This window comes from Pantherophis guttatus, chromosome 1 (assembly GCF_059756535.1).
Source record: "Pantherophis guttatus breed Tessera chromosome 1, ASM5975653v1, whole genome shotgun sequence".
NCBI lineage: Eukaryota > Metazoa > Chordata > Lepidosauria > Squamata > Colubridae > Pantherophis > Pantherophis guttatus.
Window position 1 is genome coordinate 89,709,132 of NC_142063.1, and position 24,023 is coordinate 89,733,154.

The following is a 24,023-nucleotide window of genomic DNA, read 5'->3' on the forward strand; positions in this document are numbered from 1 at the left end:
CAAACAGGCTGAATACATAGTTGGATAGCATTTTTCCCCCTTTTCTTGGCAACATGGTTTTAAAGTCAGGTCATTTGAATGACTGGTCCATAATTACCCAGGAAGATACTTGACTGGGAGTTTGTCCAACATTATGTGCATTGTATAGCACTGGCAATCAAATTCATCCCACCTTGTTGCAGGTTATTAGTCTTATGCAGAACTTCCTGATTTGAGGCTACTGTATTCCTCCTTAAAAACAAGCTTCCCAAGTATTAAAGCATCTGCTATTGTTACAATAGGGATGGATGGTCATAAGAAACTGTGATATCCTGTTTTATCTTAAGACAGATTGATACATTCTATTTGGGAGACATTTTGTGGCAAAATTTTGGATGTTCATGGGTGGTTTTTTTTTATCGTTCAAAACTTTTAATATGTAAGCTGCCCAGAGTAATTCAAAATCAGGCAGCCTCTAAATCAAATTGATTAATTAATCAGTAACTGTCAGATTTCAACTAACAGGATTGGTTTATAGTACCATTACATCCCTTCTATTTGCATCTCTCGATTAGAATCCCAGGGATGGGAGAATGGGAATAAGTCAATAGATTCTTACTCTCTTTTGTGTCTTAATTACAGCCCCCATTGCTTTCCATATGTTAGAGGATAATATCTGCAGCAGGGAGTCTGCTCCACTTTTTCTCTCAGAGTTCTGGATGACATAGTGAAGTATGACAAGAATAGAACAAATGTTTTACTTCAGACCTTCAATCTGAAATACACCTATGCAATTGCACTACTGTAGAGCTTCTTTTTGCAACAATGACTCAATGCATGGACTACTGCTGCTTTACCTGATACTGATAGAAGAAGGATTGGCGAGTCTAGACTCTAGAAGATGTTTCATCACATGGTAGGTCTCATAATTCAAAATGATTAAGTAATCATTAATATTGTGCTACCAGCTAATCTCTATCTAGCATGTGCCATACTGGGTTGTCCAATAGTTCCTGCCGAGTAAGGCAACCTGCCTCATTCCTTTCTCACCTCATATGGAACAGAGGAAGAAAAACTGATGTCATTAAGGCTGATATGGCTCCTCTTTGAAGAAGATTCTATCACTTGCTTTGTTGGATGCCACATTGGAGAGAACATAGCAATAGCACTTAGATGTATATACCGCTTTACAGTGCTTTACAGCAGGGGTGAAATCTAAATTTGTTACAACCAGTTCTGTGGGCGTGGCTTGGTTGGGGGGGATAATGTGACTGGGTGGGCATGGCCAACTGACAATCAGGCAACTCAGCTGGGATCACCAGAGGCTTTTAAAGGCATTTTTTCTACAACCTCTTCGGCTGAAGAGGTTGCAGAAAAAAATGCTTTTAGAAGCCTCTGACGAGCTGCACGATCATCAGGGGCTTTTTTTTTTTTTTTTTTTGTACTTTTAAAAGCATTTTTTCGGGTGAAGAGGTTGTAGAAAAAATGTTTTTAAAAGTAAAAAAAACAACCTCTGATGATCTCGCAACTCAGCTGGGCATGGGGGGAGGTGCAGAGATTTTTCCTACCATTTCTCTGAACCACCCGCCGCCATCGCTACCGGATCAGGTGATCCGGTCCGAACTGGGAGCATTTCACCCCTGCTTTACAGCCCTCTCTAAGCGATTTACAGAGTGAGCATATTGCCCCCAACAATCTGGGTCCTCATTTTACCCACCTCAGAAGGATGGAAGGCTGAGTCAACCTTGAGCCTGGTGAGAATTGATCTGCCAAATTGCAGGCAGCCAGTGATCAGCAGAAGTACCCTGTAGTACTGCACTCTAACCACTGTGCCACTGCGGCTCATATTACAAACATCACCATTCCTGGGTAGGACTTAGAAGAATGACAGATTTGTCTTGTGGGTGGTATAGTTTTACTTCCTCTGATTACTGGGTTTCAAGTTTTGAATGCTTATTTGTCTCTGCCTAAGAAAAGGGTGATAAAATGAGAATTCTTATCAGCTGCACTTCAGTTAAGCTATTCCACCATTCCTCTTAAAGGACCTACCATCTGAGGTGAAACTAGAATTCCTTCCAGTGGAAAAGCAGACAATAGGGAGGATTTTTATTTCAGTAATATTTTGTTTTCTGATAAGCACTGCTGTCAGTTGCTAAATTCACTCAGTTTGGACTAGTTAGAACCAGTAGATCCTTTGAATGGCTATCAGAGGTGGTATTCAGCAGGTTCTAACCAGTTCTGGAGAACTGGTAGTGGAAATTTTGAGTAGTTTGGAGAACCAGTTAATACCACTTCTGACTGGCTCCACCCCCATCTATTCTCTGCCTCCTGAGTCCCAGCTGATCGGGTGGAAATGGGGATTTTGCAGTAACCTTCCCCTGCCATGCCCACCAAGCCACAAACACCAAGCCATGCCACGCCCACCAAGCCACAGAACTGGTAGTAAAAAAAATTGAATCCCACCACTGATGGCTATCTGAAATGGAAAAAAATATCACTTTAGGAGCAACTTCCTTCTCCCATCTGATGATATATATGACAGTATGCAATAAGGAATTTCCGTTTCTCTTACAAAAAGTTTTTATATTAACTTCATTCTGTTGAATATTAACAAATAAATAAAAAGTCTTGTATAGACAAGAATTTGACTGGGATATCATGCCAGCTGGCTGAATTGTAGCTTGGTTTTATGCTATATGTTCACCTTGATTTCCACTAGTTGTACGCTTTGGCTTTGCTTTCATTTATTTTGGCCTGCGACATAGTGATATTTCCTGTTTTCTGTTCAAATCTCCCTCTGAGCTATAAAGTGAGTGAATAAATGAATGAATCTGTGAGGTATAAATTGCCCCTGAGGAGGTCTCAGATCTGAGCCTGTTGGAGCACAGATATAAATAGTTTCATATCACTTTCTTCAAACAAGTAGTTCTAGAGACATGTCTCATTCGGTGCTCCGAAATAATTTCTTGTTTAGCTTCAGGACAATTGGCCAACATCTATGGAGCAGCTAAATTAATATTGTCTGTTGACATCCCTTTCCCCCATAAGCCAGTTGCTGGACTTTCAGTGCAAGACAGATGCATCTGAGATTTCCCCGTGATTGACAGATGTAACACAGATTGTGCCTGGAAATCCCAAGGTCTTTTGTTTACTTCTTCAGGCAATTGCCATATATAGGAACATCCCTTTAATAAAACAGATGGAGAAAAATACTACAAATAGAAATTCTGTGGAGAGATGTTCTATAGAGAGAAGTCATAAAGGAGGACTGCTGCATTGGAACTGCAAAAATACCGATAAACACTATTTGAAACCAGAAAGATATACGCACAAATTATTTACTGCCAATAAATAAGCTTATTGAATTTTTGCCACATGTGTCAGAGGTTGCCTGAGGCAGCAAAATTGTTTGCCCATCTCTGCCATGTTTTGCATATAGGCATGGGTAAATTTAGGGCCCAGGCCCTTTAAAAAAGGAACATGAATATCTAGAACACATAGCTGCCAACATTCAAGCTTCAAAGCATGATCCTGTAGTGATGATGGGAGAGAAAAAGGAGCAGAAATAAAATAAAGACAGCACAAAGACTGCAAGAGAGAAGTTAGAAATCCAAATAAATTAGAAGTTGGTGGGATCAGAAACACAGCACAAATCAGTCCCTCAAGTATTCCTGAAATTGGATTAGGGAGGTGGTCCTGGATACTTGCAGAGGTAGTCTTGAAAGGGAACAATTTAGCAATTGTGGGCAATGTGTGATGACCGCTGAAATAAGAAGAAGTTGGAGTGGTTGAGAAAATGAATAGCTTGTTTGTTTGTTTCTTTTCCTTCTGTCCCTCTGAAATGCCAAGCGACCATTATCATTCCATTTGTGTTAATAGCAAGTGGTGAGAAAAGCAGAGAACAGCATCAATTCTAAAAGAAAAACCTAAGAAAGTTGCTACCCTGATGGCTACCAAGACCCAGACAAATGACCAGCCTTGAAAGATAGAAGATGGAGAAAAGAGAACAAGAGACAGCAGAAAAGAGCTTCAAAAGAGACTTATTAGATGGGTCGCTATATAAATAAGAGGATATGGATGGATAGATAGATAAAAATTAATAACGCTGAGATAGAAAATGCACACGTTTTTACTATTTAGTAGGTTAAAAAGGTGAACTAAAATCAGGCTACAGAAGAGATAAATAAAGTCACTTCCAGAAAAAAGAGAAAGATTCTAAAATCCAGTTGGGACATTTTTAGAGCCAGCCTAACATATATGATCAAGAAATATAAATGTGAATGAAAGAATAGCAGGGGAGTAGAACAAAGATCCAATAAAGTTCAAATGGAAAAATAAGCTCTAGGATAGACACTGATTATGTTAGGTCCGGATAAATAAGAAACAAACAAAAAATGCAATAAATACAATAAATAACCAGATTCACTATGGACTTAAATTCATTTTCACAGTTTACATTGGCAATAATCATGATTAATGTGATTGGTAATAATCATAGAATAACAGAGTTGGAAGGGACCTTGCAAGTATTCTAGTCTAACCCCCTGCTCAAGCAGGAAACCCTATACCAGTGATGGCTAACTTTTTTGCCGTCACAGGCCAAAAGCCGGGTGAGCGCAGGGAGGTAGCTCATGTGGCCTAAATCTTCCCCCTTTTACATGTGGAAATTTTAAATTTGTTTTAATTATAGGGTTATGGGTAAGGCGTTTTAAATTTGGGGAGCCATTTTGGATTTAATTTTCTTTTCTTTTTTCTTTTAACTGTATTTTAATGTTTATATTATATGTTTTTTAATCTTGGCTGTTCACCGCCCCGAGTCCTTCGGGAGAGGGGGCGGTATAAAAATTTAATAAATAAATAAATAAATAAATAAATAAATAAATAAATAAATAAATAAATAAATGTGCATGCCCACACCCATAATTCAATGCATCCCGCCCCTGCGCATGCGTGCGCACCCCCCCCGCTTTTAGCACATGATGGCCCGGTAAGCCCGGTAGGCTCGTTTTTCACCCTCCCCAGGCTCCAGAGGCTTTCTAGGAGCCTGGGGAGGGCAAAAACGGCCTTCCCCACCCTCCTGGAGGCCCTCTGGAGGCTGGAAACAGCCCATTTCCCAACTTCTGGTGGGACCAAAAGGCCCAAAAATCAGCTAGCCAGTGCAAACATGCATGCTGGAGCTGAGCTATGGCAACGCTCGCGTGCCCACTGATATGGCTTCATGTGCTACCTGTGACACCCGTGCCATAGGTTTGCCATCATGGCCCTATACCATTTCAGACAAATGGTTGTCCAATTTCTTCTTAAAAACTTCCATTGTTGGAGCGTTCACTACTTCTGGAGGCCCGGTTGTTCCACTAGAGTCTCAACATCTTTTTTACATGTGGCAACCAAAACTGGATGCAGTATTCCAAGTGTGGCCTTACCAAGGCATTATAAAGTGGTATTAACAGTTCACGTGATGTTGATTCTATCCCTCTGTTAATGCAGATTAAAATGGTGTTGACTTTTTTGGCAGCTGCAGCACACTGCTGCCTCATATTTAAGTGTTTGTCCACTAGGACAATTATGTCTGTGTTCTGTCTGAGTATCCATCTCAGAACTCCATGACAACATGGCAACTTTAGTAAGCCCCCCTTTTTTGGGTAAAGTTGATAAACCTTTAAATTAACACTATATCTCTTGGATATGGTGAAAGACCCAGGACCCATTCTCAAGAATGAATTCATCTACATATTAAATGTACTCCTATATATGGATTAGAAATAGGCTTAGAAGGACCCCATATCTCAGGTAGCAGCAAAAAGGGAGCAGAATCAGCACCTTAGCCAGCACAGGAGTAGTTACAAGTAGTTACCTTGCCTATACAATATACATTCTTATAGAACAGAACCAGGGAGACTCTCTCTGAAGAATTATGTCCTGCTGCTTTTGATTGTGATGAGTTTGCCTTTAGCCATTGCTTCTCAAGTGTCCATGTCAGCACCTAAATCAAACAGTTTGTACTCACTTTACTGACAAAGAGCTGAGAGTAGCTGTTCATTTACATTCTAATGAAATAACTATTACATAAGAGAAGAAAAGGTTGCAAAGGAAGATAAATGAAAATACCTATGACAGCTATTGGAATGAGGAAACTTGAAATGGAAGGGAAAGCTAGTAGCTAACATAGATTTGGGCAGCTGTTTGTTTGTTTGGTTTATTTATTTAATTAATTAATTAATTAATTAATTAATCTCACAGAATGTGACTTTGCAGTCCACAACCAGCACCAATTAAAATAATATTGCAGCCATTAAAAATAACCAAATGAAAAAAAAAAAAAGCAAAAATCAAGATTATGGAAGAATAACAGTAACCTAAACAGTGTATAACACTTCATGGTTCCTCATGAAGGATCCCCAAAAATAGGAAAACCACATTTTAAGGGCTTCCTGGAAAGCTAGCAGGGATGGGGCTAAGCTCAGCTGGGGGAATAATGTTCCAGATGGTGGGAGTCAAAGCTGAAAAGGCATATCTTCTGGGTCCCATCAGATAGAACTCTTAGGCAGATGGGATCCTCAATATACCCCGCTGCCAGACCTTATGGGATGCATATATGTAATTAGAAATAGGTCATCCCTCAGATAACCTGGTTCCATATCGCATAGGGCAGTGATGGTTACTGAGTGCTGAAATTGGAGCATGCGCACCGGAGTGCCGGAACCGTAAGAGAGCAGCTGGCCAGTGTGCATGTGTGTGGCGGCCAGCTGCTCTTCCAGGTTCTGTCACACACATGCATGCTGGCCAGCTGGTCTGGTACACATGCACACTGGCCAGTTGCTCTCTTCTGGGTTCGCACGAAGACCAGCTGGCCGGTGTCCATGCACGTGGCAGAACCCAAAAGAGAACATCTGGCCAGTGTGCATGCGTGTGATGGAACCCAGAAGAGCAGCTGGCGATGGGCGCACATGCCCACAGAGAGGGCTCTGTGTGCCACCTCTGGCACACATGCCATAGGTTCACCATCACGGACATAGGGCTTTAAAGGTCAAACCAGCACCATGAACTTCACCCAGAAGTAGACTGGCTGCCAATATAGTTTGTAAAACACATATGGAGTGTGCATCATCCTATGGGCACAGATAACTGACTGAGTAGGCATGCTCTGCTCCAGATGAATTGGTTATTGAAGGTAGACTTTCATTATTGATTTCAATTGCAAGGCAGGTGGGGTAGTTACCCTAAAATGGATTGGGCATGGTACACTGTTGAAGACTGATTAATTCATGAGCTGTCTGAAAAATGTATTTGAGGTTGAGGGCACCATCTGTCAGTAGACCTTAGTCAAGAACCAGACACACAGAGGTGGGAGTGAGCCTGTTCTGTCCAGTTCAGATGAACCGGTAGTGGCGATTGCAGGAGGCTCAGCCCACCAGCCCTGATGTAATGCGCGAGTACTGCACATGTGTGGAGTGGAAGGCAGTGTGCATGTGCAGAGTGGTACGTGCGCTCACATTTGCAAACCGGTAGAGAAGGTAAGTGAATCCCACCTCTGCAGACACCGCATGGATTTCATGAACTAGCATTACTTATTGTTATAGGATGGCACAGAAGACTTTTGAAAGCCTGTCTCTCTACTCAATCTTATACCAAACAAAATCAAGGTAGGGTTATTTTGGATTTCATTCTCATGTCTATGTCTAATCTTTTCTGAAACTCATATCTTAATTATAATTACTTGCCCCTTTCCAGTAAGAAGTCTATATTCCTTTATCTGAGGGTCAGGTTCTGAAGAAAAAGAAGACAGAAACTTACTTAGTCATCACAGAGGGCTTTGGATATAACTGAATAAGTTTAAAAAAATCTCCTTGTCAAAGGCTCATCAGCTAGGGGAAAAAAATAGCTGCCCACTCATCTAATCAAGAGAAAAAGGAAAACGTTCAATAGTATCTATAACCCCTTTTAAACAGTAGAATTAGGGATAGTTGTAGAAAGAGGACAGGTATGTTAAGGTTATCTAATAATCTGCACATGTATTTCAAACAAAGATGAAAGAAACAACTATTTTTGAAAGTGTCTTACCTGAAAGACAGAACAAAAGCTCAAAAGTTATAAAATATGAAATTGAAGAAGTGAAACTACTTTTTGTTATATCTGTTGTTTGAATAAAATTGAAAAACAGCAACAACCCTGGAGCATTTTTCTTTAAGTCAAAGATTTAGATGTTCTGCCAGTAACACTGGCAGACCACACCTGTAAACTTCAATACCATTTTGGTGTGTTAGTCTAGTCTACTAGAATGTAAAGGATGAAGAAGTGAAGCAGCATTTTGGGAGAAACAATTTATTCAAGAGCAGATTGTCATGCAGGCCAAGATCAAGAATCACAACAGGCCAGGATCAGTTTTGCCCAGGTGGAGGGAGGAGATTTAACAGCAAAACTTTGATCTGATAGCAGTCAAATGCTGGTAGAGTTCCTGTAGTTTGACACTATGTTATATATTTGTTTTTCTGGAAACTTACCTGACTCTGACAATATTTTTGTTCTGCCTGCTGAGCCACAGTCACTGGTAAGAAATTATACCTGTCTTGATTCTTTAACTGGCACATAGCTAAGTCAACTTTCACTGATTTCCTGAGAGTGACTATTGATTTCTATTAGACCAAAACAGTACTGAAGAAGTGCAAATTGATGCATTTCCCCCCCCAAAGAAATATTTTACAGTCAATGCTTTCCCTTTTAATCCAAACATGAAGAGAGTAAGAGAGATGACCTTAATGAAAATATGCAGGAACCATGATGTAGGCAAGAGGCAGAAATATTTTTTAAAGTTCAAAATAATAAAGTAACAAAAAAAAAAAACCAACAACTTACAAAGACATCAATTTTACTGCACTATAAGAAGACAGAGGAGGTACAGCAGAATCAGACTTGCAAGACTCAATTATTATAGCAAATCTCAATTAACTAAATTTTAGTATTACTATAGAGTTGATTTCCTGATCTAGTCTAGCTAATGGGCTGATGATTTTTTTTCCTTTTAAAAAAATGGTATTTCCATTTATGTTTTGTGCTTCATAATGAAAGCACAACTCCCCTCCACCACCCTTAAGATCTTTTTTTGCTTCTGTTGCCGGTTTACACTCTTTTGTTACTGCCACCAAGTAACCATATAAAGGCCTTCTTGAGACCAAGAAGCCTCAAACTAGGAGCTCATTCATATATCCCTTTTATAATCTAATTTTTTCTCCATGTGTTCAAAATGCTGTACACAATATTCCTTGATAAAATCAACCCTGTATAGAAGCTTGAAAGTGCCTTGGTGGCACAGTAGACTAAAGCACTGTTATGTAACACCAGCTGCCTGCAATTACTGTAGGTTCAAATCTCACTAGGCTCAAGGTTGACTCAGCCTTCCATCCTTTCGAGATAGGTAAAATGAGGACCCAGTTTGTGGGGGCAATAAGCTGACTTTGTATAAAAAAGAACAGCCCCCGCTTAGGGGGCTACTAAGCCCTACTAAGCAGGTATATACAAAAGTATGAAGGCTATTGCTTAACACATTGTAAGTCGCCCTGAGTCTCTGGAAAAGGATGACATATAAATTGAACCAATAAATAAATAAACAATAAATAGATTTCCTCCAAATCAACTGGTGGGTTTCCATGGCTGAACTTGAACTTGAGTCAACTTGAACTTGAGTCAACTTGAATCAGAAGCCCCCCCCCACCCAGTCTAACACCTTGACCACTGCACCACATATTCTTCCTTAGGCGATGACTACTCTGTGGTAGTGGAGACAACAAACCCATATTTATTGGTCTGCCTTCCAATTGCAGCCCTGTCAGACTTTATCGCATTTGGGGCAGACCTCTGAAAGGTAAATCTTGTGTCAATCACACAGGGATTTAAATTATGTGGGAATCTTGTATGCATCAAGAAGTTTCTTTCTTTAAATTTTCAGCTGCAATTTTGTCAGTTGTTGCCACTGAAAGAGTAGGCAGTTGAGTAGTATCCTACTGTCCCATCCCACAAGGGCGGGGTGGATAATGGAGTCTTAGAAATGAGTCTCTACTCTTTGCAATTATAGTCTGTAGTTAACTATGAGAAATATTTGGCATCCAACTACATATTGTTTTGGAAAAAAGAGCACCTTTCCCGCAGTTCTTAACTGCAAAGCAGTATAAACCAGGGGAAATTTGAAAGTCTGTGTGAGATAGCATATTTTCAGATCTGTTGTTTTTCTCCTGAAAGCCACCCATCTCTGATGTGGGGTTCTAGAGGTAAATGTGGGAGTAGCATTCTATGATTTAAAAAGAAGCAATTAATTAGCTGCATTATAAAAATGTCTTTGGAAATTACTTTTTAGATTTGCAATTCTTCTGAACAATGGCTTCAGCCCAACAAATCACTCTGAGAATGTTTTGGATAATTGCTCTTCCTGTAGATTAATGGTTGTAAATCCACGAAAGATCAAATGAACTCACGTATAATGAGATTATACAGTTTAGATATAGGTTGTTCTTCTCATACCTGTTTCTAAGAATGAAGTAGAGATTGTTTGAATAAATTACAACTAGAAGTGTTACAAGTTTTCATGCCCTTTGAAGACAGCAAGGGGAAGGCAGAGATACACCACAACCTCCATGAAGGTAGCAGAGATAGCTATAACAACTGGAAATTGATTGAAAATGAACCTGCTCAGAGGCTAACACCATCAGCTAAACCTAACCCCAACAAGTTGACTGCTATATATTTAATTTGGAAGCAGAGGAGAAAGAGTTTGACTTTTACTTTTTGTTCCATTTCTAGTTTATGTTGCTGTCCTCCTTAAATAACTTCCTTCATGCAGTACAAAATATACGGCTATCTTATGACAAATAGAACTAGCATGATAGCAATTTAAACTGAACCTTCCTACCCTCAGTGCCCTCCAGATGGATAGATTGAGCTCTGCTTCCAGAACTCCTCCAGTCAACATGGAAATTGATGAGAATATTAGAAGTGAAAATCTATATACTTGGGAAGAAATGAAATTCTCCACCTTAGTTTTCATTCAAATTGAAAACCACTGAAGTGCATTGAGAGAGGTTAATTAACTGCTGCTGAGTGATAACTCTTAATGGAGGAGGCAACATCGGGATCAGAAAGAAAGTAAGTTAAACTCCATAAATGTCTAACAAATTGCTACTATATACTATATATGTCAGAGTTCTCTTGTCAAAAGTCCTGCAAGAATGGACTTCCAATGTCACAAAAGGTCTCCTAAATAGATTTCCTGTAGAAAATCAAATAAAACCACAATGGGAATATTCTAGCAACTTTGATATATCCAATACAAGTCCCATTCATAGTGGAATCAAAATTTAAATTCTTTGGCCTCTTTCTCATGCTGTTGAGCCCGCCCTCATGCTCGACACAACTCACCGCCGATCCCTCGCCCTTCAGCTTCGGCGGTGGACGGCCAGCGGGCGCAAACGGGGGTGGGGCTCGGGGCGCTGGGTTAGGCGGCCGGGTGAGGTGGCGGGGTGCATCGGATATAGGGCTTCTTGTGGCAGCAGTTTCCCGCATGCAACGTCATCGCAGCTGAAAGGATTCCGCCGACGATTCGCTGGTTCGGGGGGGCGGATGGACGCGGCACGGGCTACGCCCCACAGCAGCTGGGTGGAGAGGATTCTGCCGCTGATTCGCTGGTTCGGGGGGGTGGATGGGCGCGGCGCGGGCTACGCCCCACAGCAGCTGGGCGGAGAGGCATAAAAACACTACGGGCTACACGCCCATAGCGCCGTTTTTAAATCGCGTACAACTGCAGTATCCTTCGTTGCTATGAAAGTAAATCATCATCCCAAAGCAAAACGTTGTCTATTGGTGATTTGTTGTGTTTCTTCCGTTTCGTGGTCCGAGGATCCTGAGACATGCCTGTCTAGGGTAGGGAGATACAAGTCATTCTTTGGAAGTTGGAGGGATGGCTTCATTGTATTTTATTTTGGAAATGAACTAAGCTAGTATCTGTCTGTTGATTTGGAACTTACACTGCACAATGGGATAGTGAATCGATAGTTTCACATCCAGGGAACAATGATTCAGCAGTCTTTGACTTTGTAGCTCTCTATATTTGCCAGTAAGGAGGTAGCTCCTATCAAGCTTATTTTTGTACAGTAATAAAGCAGTACAGCTTTCTGCTCTAGGCACATTGTAACATTTAAATATAAAATGATGCTCCACAATGGTAATTGAAGAAACTGGAGATGGATATACTTAGAGCAGAAAAATTGTTAAGTAAGAAAGGATACACCCATTCCTTTCCTTCCTGGTTAGTAATTTTTTGGCATTTATTGTGTGGGACTGCATTATCTACACCGATTTATGGGGCCCACTATCTTCTAAAGTAGCCATTTGTAATTCTTAGGATTTCAACTTTTTAGCATAGTGCAATTTGAGTGTTAACAAACGGAAGCAGCTAATGAAGTTTTGCATGCTTCCAAAGAGTGATATAAAATATGTAAAGGTATGAACCCAGTTTAAAGTACCCATGTCTTTTTTCTTCCATGTGTCTGCACAAGCCCATCCAAAACCCAACTGCTTTTAATAAACTTCACAAGGATTTTTTTTCTCTTGTTTTTTTTCCAGGCTGCACGTTTTCATTTTGAAAATAGTACATTTTCAAAGTAATTTGGAATGTGAAGCATATGTTTAACTGGAAATGCAAACCAAATTGTTAATGTTGCGGAATCAGCAATTCCTGATTGCTATCCTTCCTCAGAAATTTATGAGTTATTTCCTCTAAGGTTATTGTGGAATTTTAGAGAGTGATCTTACTGTTTATTTTTCTTTCAACACTTGAGGGAGTTTCTTGGTGGTCTTGGAGATTGGTTGTTTTCTTGCAGATGTTTCATTACCCAACTATGTAACATCATCAGTGCTAGATGGGAGTAGGATATGCTCTCTCTTTATATGCAGTTGGCTTGCCCTGTCATTATTGGTTGGAGTGTTTTTTTTCGTGATGCCTTGATTATGGTTGTTTACTGTTTGATCATTTGTACGAGTTAGTAGTTCCTTCATTAGGATATTATACAATATATTACATTATACAATATACAAATATTCTCTTCTGTTGGCCTTTCAACAAATTTTTGCAAGATGCTATCAAATTTGATGGTAGATTACACTATTAAAAAGACCACTGACTTTCAGAAAATTATTTAATTCATTATCAAACAGTTAATTAAGCTATCCTTTCCAGTTTGGAAGACAGCTTGCCATATGGCAGAATGGAATATGAACCCACCAAATCTTCATATTTTTTTAAACATTAGAAAATATCCGCTAAGAAACATTCCTTAATCCATAAAATGAATCTGTCATGTCTAATAAATGCATCACAATGTTGATATGCATAATTACTGAGGGGGCCAGGGCGGGCTCTGATTGTCAGTATTTGATATAATTAATTCTCAAGATAGGAAAACAGAACTGTAGTTGCCGTTAAAATTGGAGAGATAGTTTTATTTAAAACAATTTTGCTGCGTAGCACTATAATCTTCTCTTTTTATTGTGCTTTCCATCACTCTCTTTTGTAGGCTTTTAGGCACCACTATTAAACTCAAGATGAACTTTTATTTCAAAAGAATATCTTGCTCTCAGACAACCTGTCTTTTTCTCATTTGCTTTTACCCTAATCCATTAGTCAGTCTACATTTTTCTTCTTGTAGCAAGTAAACAATAACTGAAGGTTCTTGTAGCAGGTAAACAATAACCTTCTTTCTATGAAATGATCAATAGTTAATATATTTAAATCTCTCTCTCTCCCCCTCCCTCCCTCTCCTTCTCTCTCTGTCTCTCTCTTTCAAGAAATATCTCTTCAGAACCTTAATGCTTGGGCAAAATAAAGTATAATCAGTTTTCAAATTTTCCTGGGAAGAAACAACCTAGGGATTATTCTATATTTTTAAAAAATCTAAATTGCAACTACTAATTCTAAGGAAGAAATATTTTTCAACTGAAAGAAAAAGAGCATTTTTTTAGAAGTACAAGATGTACTTTTAATTGCCATTTTGTATATATATATATAAATGTTTGATTTCCTCCTGTTCTTTTTTTAATGTATTACATTTGAACATTTCAATTTGGAAAATAAAATGGATTAAATTACTCTTCTAGCTTATTGGCCACTATTCTTTACTGTGTCTTGATCCAGTTCTGGATAGCATTTAATTCATCAGCATGATGGGAGACATTGCTTTTTCAAATGTCGCCCACCTGCCCTGAATTCTTAGTATACTTATTGAAATAAGAAATGAGATGAGCACATTACTCCAAGTAAACCCTAACTCAGGGGTGTCAAACTCACGTTGCCATGCCATCATGTGACATATCGTGACTTTTTTCCTCTTTGCTAAACTGGACATGGGCATGGTCAAAGCATGAAACATCTGACCCATGGGCTGGGAATTTGATAGCCCTGTCCTAACTGTTATCAATACCATGATGAAGATTATAATTTTTAAGATCTCAGTATCTCAGAAAAAGCTGTGGTACCTTCATTCTTAACTCCATACCTTTGCAACAAACTTTAACATCAAGAAGGTTTAGCATTTAGCCTAACGTTGGTACAGCATTTAACTTTTCAAAACTGTTGTACAACATGAAGAGCATTCACACCTATGTACATAGTGGAAAATACAAGAAGCTAGCTATGAAGCAGCAGCAAAAGCCTGAATATTGTGTTAATGTTAAGAGAACAGCCCCGTGATTTTTTAAAAATGAATATCCTTATAAATCAGTTGTGCAATGTATAACAATGACAAGTATCTAGCCGATTAGACTCTAGTCCCTAATAACATGTCTAAGTCTTAAAGTATACCAAGTCATTGGTTTGATAAAGCTCCTGCTGGCTAGGAATTCTGGGAATTGAAATCCCACAAGTCTTAAAGTTGCAAAGGTTGGACTCCCTTGCTCTATAGTTTGTTTTTTTTTTACTTGGCACCTTATGGATCCAGATGGCTTCCCAAATACACTTGGAGAATTTCCAACGTTGTTTGATGGTGATACATTCAGTGCCATGGATGATCAGTGGAATACAGAGATGGCTCAGGTGGTTGATATGATTGGGCCTAATTGCCTTCTTCCTTCTTTGGAAGATAAATCATTCTTTGGTTTTATTACTGACATGAAGTCATTTATTGTGCCCCTTGGTGTTGTTAGAATTATATGATTATTATAATAATCTACTGCAGGGAGAAAAGACTTAGTTGATTGGACTGCATGAGGTGACTAAGTTATGATTTAATGGGTTTTAAAGGAAACTTGGGGTTATTCTCTAAACTCTGTTACATTCTTTGGTTGATGCCTTAGTTGCTGTTTTTCCATTTTGGTTTCAAAGAAGGACCCTGGCATGTTTTAGTTATTCTAAATTATGTCTTCTAAATTCTTCAATTCTTCCTGTTTTTTTCCAGACACGTGACAGAAGACAGATCTGGTGCTTTTGAAAGCATTCTTGTAGGTTTGATTCTTTTGCACAAATTGATTGGCTCAAAGCAGAGTATGTAATTCATGTGCTAAAAAGACAGCAGCCACTTTTCAATAAGCTTAGGTAGATTCAAACTCATATGTTGTAACCAGAAATACGGATTATTTATTCTTCCTTTCAAAATCAATTGTTCTGATGCTACAAGGCCTCAGTTGAAGAGATTTGAAAACCCAGTGGTATTACAGATGACATCTAGGCAAAAATGTTATGTGCTTGACCTTTCTTCAGTGTGCTATACTGCCGCCAAAAACAAAGAAAGCTGTCTAAATGTCAAAGCAACCGAATAAATAAGAAAATCCAATAATTGAGTCAGTAGCAAGCAGTACGTTGCTGTTTCTGCTCATGTCCTTGGCATGCAGCAAGGGAAATCTCATTTGTTCTACTGCCTGCTTTCATTGTGTCATCTAGTTCAAGAGATGCCTACATGTTCTTGGTAACCTAATGTTCAGATGATAGCATAAAATCATGCTGAGTAATATATAATTCAGTACTTTTCATTCCATTAGAAAACTGAATATTCTTTTCAGATTAAAATCTTATCCAGTGAACTCCGAAGTGGTCATCAATATTATTTCTTGGGCAATGAGGAATTTTGAGTTAGAAGTGCTTTCATGAAAAGAGTTGAAGAACAGATTCCAGTGAAACAATTGCACAGCCAACCAGAGACAGAAACGACCCACAACCAACCCATGCAACCCCCCTCCCAGCAGTTCCCTGACCTGATGTAGCCTCCCTATTACAAAACCCATCACAAGACTCTCACTGATGACTCACACCTGACCCATCACAAAACCCATCATAAGACCCTCACTTGACACACCCACATCTGAACCCCTTAGAAACAGAAGAACATTGACACTGACATCCTCTAAACTCTGCTGAAGATGTTACCTAGCCTGGTAACGAAATGTTCGGAAACCAACCCACAAGCTCGGAGAATGAACCTTCACCCTCACTTTCCACTGTGACAGTCCACTTTTCTTTACTTCCACTTTACTCAACATTATAATCACCTCAAGAGAACTAGGGCTTCAAACTAGATGTTCAGAAAGTAATAATTTGAGCCTGGTTATTTGTGATACTAGAGAGTACTCAAGTTTGAACTATTCTACAATCCATGTTTGTTTCCTGGGTTATTCATGATATTCTCTCGAGTCTTCTCCAGCACCATTGTTCAGATGCATCTTTCTATCCTGCTTCTGCAAAGTCCAACATTTGCTTCCATAGAATGTCACAAAGAAATGTTGACTTCATTTTTATTACTTTATCTTTTTTGGTGATGCAGCTTGCATCAGTCATAAAATCTCTTGTTTCTCAGCTTTTTTAAAATGTAGCTTGAACATCTGGCTTTTCTTTTTCCAGGTAGAGCTGTGCTGGATGATTCTAATCTTTATTTTGCTAGCATGTAATATTAAGGCTATTGTGCAATAGTTAACACTCACTACTAAGTCTCTTTTTAATCTATTTGTATGTAGCTTGTAGAAGAACCTTTGAGTTCATTTAAACCAAACATCAGCACATCTTCATTGAGCAAAAAATAGTTTATTAATTAGTACTGGAGGCCAAAAAAAGCCTAAAAAGGAGAGGGGTTACAGTTCATTTTTACAAATATGCAAATTACAATATATATTTAATTTGGTTATGAATCATTGATTAGTTGCAACATGTATATATATGTCAATGTGTTTAATAAGTTAGATAGGTGGGGCAATGGGTTCCAATACAATGGCTTTGGATTGAAACAAAAGGCTGAAGCCTAAAGATGAGACAGCAAGATTCAGTCAAATTAAACCCAGTATTTGCTTACACCTAATGGATAGACTCCTGCAAATCTAAAGCTATAACCTCCGACCTCCAATCCCAAGAAATTCTAGGCTACCCTGAATCTTCCCACATTCATCTCCTCCATTGCAATTTATGAAATTGGGCAAAACACCCAGTCCAACTGGATATTTATTTATTCATTCATTCATTCATTCATTCATTCATTCATTCATTCATTAGTTCTATTTATATGCCACCCTTCTCCGGAGATTCAGGGTGGTTTACAATGCTTTTAAGCAATAGCCTTCATACTTTTGTATATACCTGCCTAGTAGGGCTTTTGCCCTCCCCCCCCAGCGGTGTTCTATTTTATACAAAGTCAACTTATTGCCCCCACAAACCGGGTCCTCATTTTACCTACCTCGGAAGGATGGAAGGCTGAGTCAATCTTGAGCCTGGTGAGAATTGAACTCGCAGTAATTGCAGGCAGCTGGAAGCTAAATACTACTTTAACAGTAGTTTAGTCCACTGCACCACTAGGCTCCTTCAATTTTTATTGCATTCTATAGAACTGTGTTGGTGAACCTATGGCATGCGTGCCAGAGGTGGCATGCACAGCCCTCTCTGTGTACATGCACACTGTTGCTAGTGCTCTTCTGGTTTCCAGCACATGCATGTGCACTGTCCAACTGGTGTTCGGGTTTCTGGTGCTCTGGCATGCACGAATGCATACGTGTTCTGTTTTGGGCATTCGGTGCTGAAAAGGTTCACCATCATTGGTGTAGAATTTTTATAGACTCAGTGGCACCTGTGTTGTTAATACTCTATAGGCTATAGTCCATCATTTAATATATTTTCCCTTCCTTGCTACGGTAACATGAATATCTGAGAAAGATCCTACCTGATGTGCTAGTATTAGACTCTTGTCTCTAATTTTCAATTTAGTTCTTGAACCACTGGATGCTTCTGTTAAACAGTATCACAATATTAAACACATAGGGGCATTTGACATTGAATCTAAACTTTCTTATATATTCTTTAAACCAATTATATCATGATTATTCTTCATAATTATGTAATGTCATTATCAATCTTGGCAAAGTTATACAGCAATATGGCTGATATTCTACTTAGACTAAAAATCAGAATCCATTTGATTTGGAATCTAATACATCTATTGTAAGAAATTAGGATTTACAATTTGCATATGTTCTATAGAATACTTCCAAAGGTTATCCCAATAAAGTTGAATTAAATATATTTAAATGTACAAATGTAATTTAAGTTGCTATTATTCCATTTTTCAGGGCAAGATTAATGTTATTTAAATGAACATTACATTGAGGTTAATTACAGAGACCCCTAGAGGATGTTTTTTTTTTTTGAGAAACTGTATGATAACAGTTATAAAAACATGTTTTAAGCCTCAGAAATGAAGAAAAAAAATGAAAGAAACCCAGTTTCCATCTGCCTCATCTCCCTGCAGTATGAGAGAGGTAAGGAAAACATTATTGGGGATACAATATTCTGTTACAGCCTATACCAGTAAAGTAGAATTCTAGCTTTCTTGTGGAATCTGTTTCTCGACTTTGTCTACCTCAAAAAGCTGACAATTATTTGTTTGGAGAGGGATTCTAATGTTAATTCCCATTAAATCTTCTGACCAAAACTATCCAATTCCAATCCAATTCAATCTGATGATGCCCAAGATGTCAATCTGTAGTTCACTTCATCATTTACTGCAGTTTCCCACATTCATGTTCTTTTTCTGTAATTTGGTATCTGCAGCTTCATATTTTCTTTCTCTGCATGGCAGCATCAGCAACTAGACATCTGGAAGACTTTAATTTAGCTGCATGATAAACATTGAAAGATCTTTAGCATTTTCTCAGTGGCATGCTGAGTGCCATCCGATCTCAGAGGCCCATCATGAGGCACTTTATCATTAATCATTTTATCTTGCCTATCTACGTTCTTTTCTTACTAAAATATGGAAATGTTATATCACTTGTATCTCCCGCACAGTCTGAAATGATGGCTTGTCACTAAAGTGATCATCCACCTCAGGGGTGGGTTCTACTTACCTTTACTACCAGTTCGCAACGGGAGCGCATATGCATGCTTGCTTTGCTTGTCCATGCTCAGATCATCCATTATGATATCTGGGCGGGTGGGCGGAGCTTCCTACTGCTTTTACTACCGGTTTGCAAGAACCGGACAGAACTGGGAGCAATCCACCACTGATCCACCTCCAACTTCTTTCAGTTTTGCTGCTGGCTGACGTAGCAGCTTGTTTGCTTTAGTTGGGCAGCTGAGATAGCCTTTATGCATTAATTATGTCTCCTGTAAATATAAACTCTTAGAGAACAACATACTGGTGTTCTCTCATCCATCCCCAGAATGCCCTACCCCACTGCCACAACAACCTGAGGGTAGTCTTATTAGGGATGGACACATCCAATCTGAATCATACATTTGAGAAAATTGTTTTGGTGTAATTCAAATTATGGATTTAATTTGGACGATAGATTTGATTTAGATTTCCAAAACCAATCAGTTCAAAACCAGGTTATTGATTGATACATAGAAAGAAGTTTTACATGTTCTGGCTTAGCAACTACAATTAGGAATGGCAACTTGGTTGCTAACTACTGCAGTCACTAAGTGGAAAATCATGTGACCATGACTTAACAATATTACTTCAGCCTTCTGTATGAACTCTGCTTCAACAAGTCAGTTGTGAAGCCAGCAAATCAGGGGTGAAATCCAGCAGGTTCTGACAGGTTCTGGAGAACCGGTAGCAAAAATTTTGAACAGTTCGGAGAACCAGTAGCGGAAATTTTGAGTAGTTTGGAGAACCAGCAAATACCACCTCTGACTGACCCAGAATGGGGTGGGAATGGAGATTTTGCAATATTCTTCCCCCAGGAGTGGTGAGGGAATGAGGATTTTGCAGTGTCCTTTCCCTAGAGTGGGGTGGGAATGGAGATTTTGCAGTATCCTTTTCCTGCCATGCCCACCAAACCACACCACGCCCACCAAGCCATGTCCACAGAACCGGTAGTAAAAAAATTGGGATTTCACCACTACAGCAAGTAGTAATCATGTGATCACAAGATGCTATGATGATTGGGAGGATTGGATGAAAAATTATTTTTTTAGCATTTGTAACTTTGAACGGTCACTGCACATACCAATCAGCAAACAAGGACTACCTTTAGTTGTGGTGGCGCAATAGTTGGAAATACTGCAGACTACTTTGCTGATTATCGGCTGCCAGCAATTTGGCAGTTCGAATCTCACCAGGCTGAAGGTTGATTCAGCCTTCCAGCCTTATGAGGTTAGTAAAATAAGGATCCAGATTGTTGGGGGCAATATGTTGACTCTGTAAACGGCTTAGAGCGGGCTGTAAAACACTGTGTCGTGGTTTTAAGTCTAAGAGCTATTGCTACTATGCAAAAGTCCATCAAATTTCTAAGATCTGCCAATTCAAAATCAGTTTAGTAAAAATATACTGGTGATCAATCTTCAGACTGGATCTTAGAGTCAGATTAATATCTGGTGTAATATCTGGAGATCTCAGTTTTCTATATTCTTGATTTCTTTTGCCTACATGCAAAGGTCTTTATTTATCTATTCAATGATTATGAGCCATCAAATTTATATAGCCTTTGGTAGCCAAATAAATATTCTCTAAGACAATGTTTCCCCAACTTGGTCCTTCAGGTCTTCCAAATATATCTATTTAATCCTATGCCCACAAAACTTCTCTTTCCATTTGCTACCAAAAACAAACAAACAAGACAAGGAAATATATAGCCCTGGCTTCATATTGGGAAATTACTAAACTTGCATGCATGACTAATTCCTGATTTTTATGTGTATTACTTCTCCCTCTCCTTATTCCCTTTCCTTATTCCAGTATATGCCACTTGATACATGCTTGTCAAGTCATTTTTAAACATCCTTAAATTTCCCCAATGTTTTTTTTTTTTGGTAGTTTTCTGTTAGAATAGCTCAATAAAAGTTGTATATCAAGTTGTGTATCTATTAACCTAGAACTTTTGCATAAAATTTAAATGGTTCATAGTTTATTCTATTCCCTGTCACATGTTTGGATAATCAAATGCCTAGAAATAACAAGAGTCACTAGAAACATCAGACTTTTTGTGCAAAAATCAATGACGCAATAATAAAAGACACAGTTGCTAGTAAATGGTGAACACAAGAAGAGGTTGATATTAAGAGAGGAATCTCTCAAGGAGAGTCACTTTCACCACTATTGTTTGTCTTTGCATTGATTCCTCTATCAACAATACTGAGCAAGTATTGTTCTATCAAATTGGCTATCAGACATCAAAAACATCTGCCAGGCTATCCACCCCCTTTATGTTGACTGTTTCCTAATATGATTTGATTGTTTATTTGTTCCCTATGACTATCATTAAGTGTTGTATATTATGATTATAATAAATAAATAATAATAATAATAATTAATAAATAAATAAATAAATAAATAAATAAATAATTATTGATGAATGTAACTTTTCTTTTATGTACACCGAGAGTGTATGCACCAAGACAAATTCCTTGTGTGTCCAATGACATTTGACCACTAAAGAATTCTATTCTATTCTATGTAGACAATCTAAAGCTTTATGAAAGAGTACCATCTGAAAGAATCCTCACTCAATACTGTCCTTATATACAGCCAAGATATTGCAATGGACTGGACAAATGTATCATGCTCATCATTAAACAGGGAAAAATAGTGAAAACAGAAGGAATCAAGTTACCCTAATGGAAATAACATCAAAAGTCTGGATGAAGATGATCATTACAAATACCCGGGCATCCTTCAAGCAGCACACTGAACTCAAGAAAAAGGTTAAAAGTGAATGCATCATGAGACTAAAGAAGATCTTAAAGTCCAAACTCAATGAAGGACCGACTATCAAGGCAATTAAAATCTGGGCAATTATAGTCATTGGATACATAGCTAGAATAGTGGACGGAACTCAAGCAAACAGAAAGTCCTGGACAATGAATCATGCCTTTAATTCATGTCCTTCATTTATTTACTGAGGACAATAGGTGGGCATGGAATGTTGTAATTACACCAGACAGTTGAAGAAGAATAAAAGGACATTGGAAGGATATTTGATGGGCAGTGAAGAAAATGCGCTAAAGCTAGTATACCACAAAGGCTTAATGAGTACTGGAGAAACCAAGCTGTCATACAAGAAAGACCAAATGAAGAATAGAAAAAGAGACATAGCAAGGTAAAGGAACCACCAAGAACAGTCCCACCAACACTGACAGGGCAAGCCACTAGTATATAAAAATAAGAGCAAACCTCACTCTAGCACTGATATGTTACCTTGTTTGGTAATGATACATCTGCAAGAAAAGCACCAAGGACCGCAGAGTTCAACCCTGAGCTACAAATATAATCTTCTATTGCAAGGCAAACTATTACATGGCCAGTACATTAAAAAAAATAGCAAGCAAAACAAATAATAATAAAATTTACCAATCAGCTGTGGGTTTCATATTATGTTACTATTGGTTTACCGCACATGCGCACGCTCGCTTTGTGTGTGCACATGCCAGGTTCGCACACACGCCTGCCTTCTGCGCATGTGCTTTGCCCATGCACACACCTTCTGCACATAAACCTGGCCTCAAAAATGTGCTTAAATGTGAAATCACCCACCCACGATTTCTGCTACTGGTTCAGGTGAACCGGTCCGAACCGGCTGAATACCACCTCTGCTACCAATGGCTGCGAGCCGGAAAATTGAAGAAAGACCCAGAAGAACTAATTCTGGCTGCATAAGACCAAGTTTTAAGAAGGAATGTATATAAAGCCTGAATTGAGCAAACAATAACAGACAGAAAATGCCACCTCTGCAGAGAAGCCAAACAAACAGTGAAGCACCTCATTAGCTGTTGCAAGAAGATCACAGTAACTGATTACAAACAGTGGCATGACAAAACAGCAGCCATGATGCAAGAAATATCATTTGCCTCCAAGCAAGATCTGATAGTACTACAACATAAAGTACTAGGAAAAACAAACAAACAAACAAACAAACAAATAAAGTGCTGTTGTAAGTGTGATAAGTGTCTTGGATGTAACTGAAAAACAGCTACAACAGTCCACTTGAACACTATCAGCATTGACAATCACCACCAGTCAATTGCAAAAGGTAGCTTTACTTCAAACAACTTACATCTTGCGATTATACCTTAACAATCAAACATGAATATCTGCCTATCCCAGGTCTTTGGAAAGGACTTAATAAAGGTTAAAAAAAATGCAAAATCCAATCTAAACATCTGGCTGATTATGTCACTGACAATAATAACAATGCCTTGAAAAACCATCAGACAACATCTGCCTATCCAGATCTTTGGGAAAGACTTGAGAGGCTTGTAAAAATGCAGCTTTGCTTGGAACAGCTTTCGTTCCATGACAATGTCTTTAAAATTATTAAAACAACATCTGCCTATTCCAGCTCATTCGGAAGGACTTGATAGGTGCACAAAAATGCCAAATCCAGTCTAACATCTGGCTGATGGTGCAACCCAGGGGTGGGTTCTAAATTTTTTTACTACCAGTTCTGTGAGCGTGGCTTATTTTGTGGGTGTGGCTTGGAGGTCATGTGACTAGGTGGGCGTGGCTAGCTGGTCAGAGTCATTTCTGGAAGGTCCTAGCACTTACGACCAATCCTCGCACTTACGACCTGACTCATTTGTTTGCTTTTAA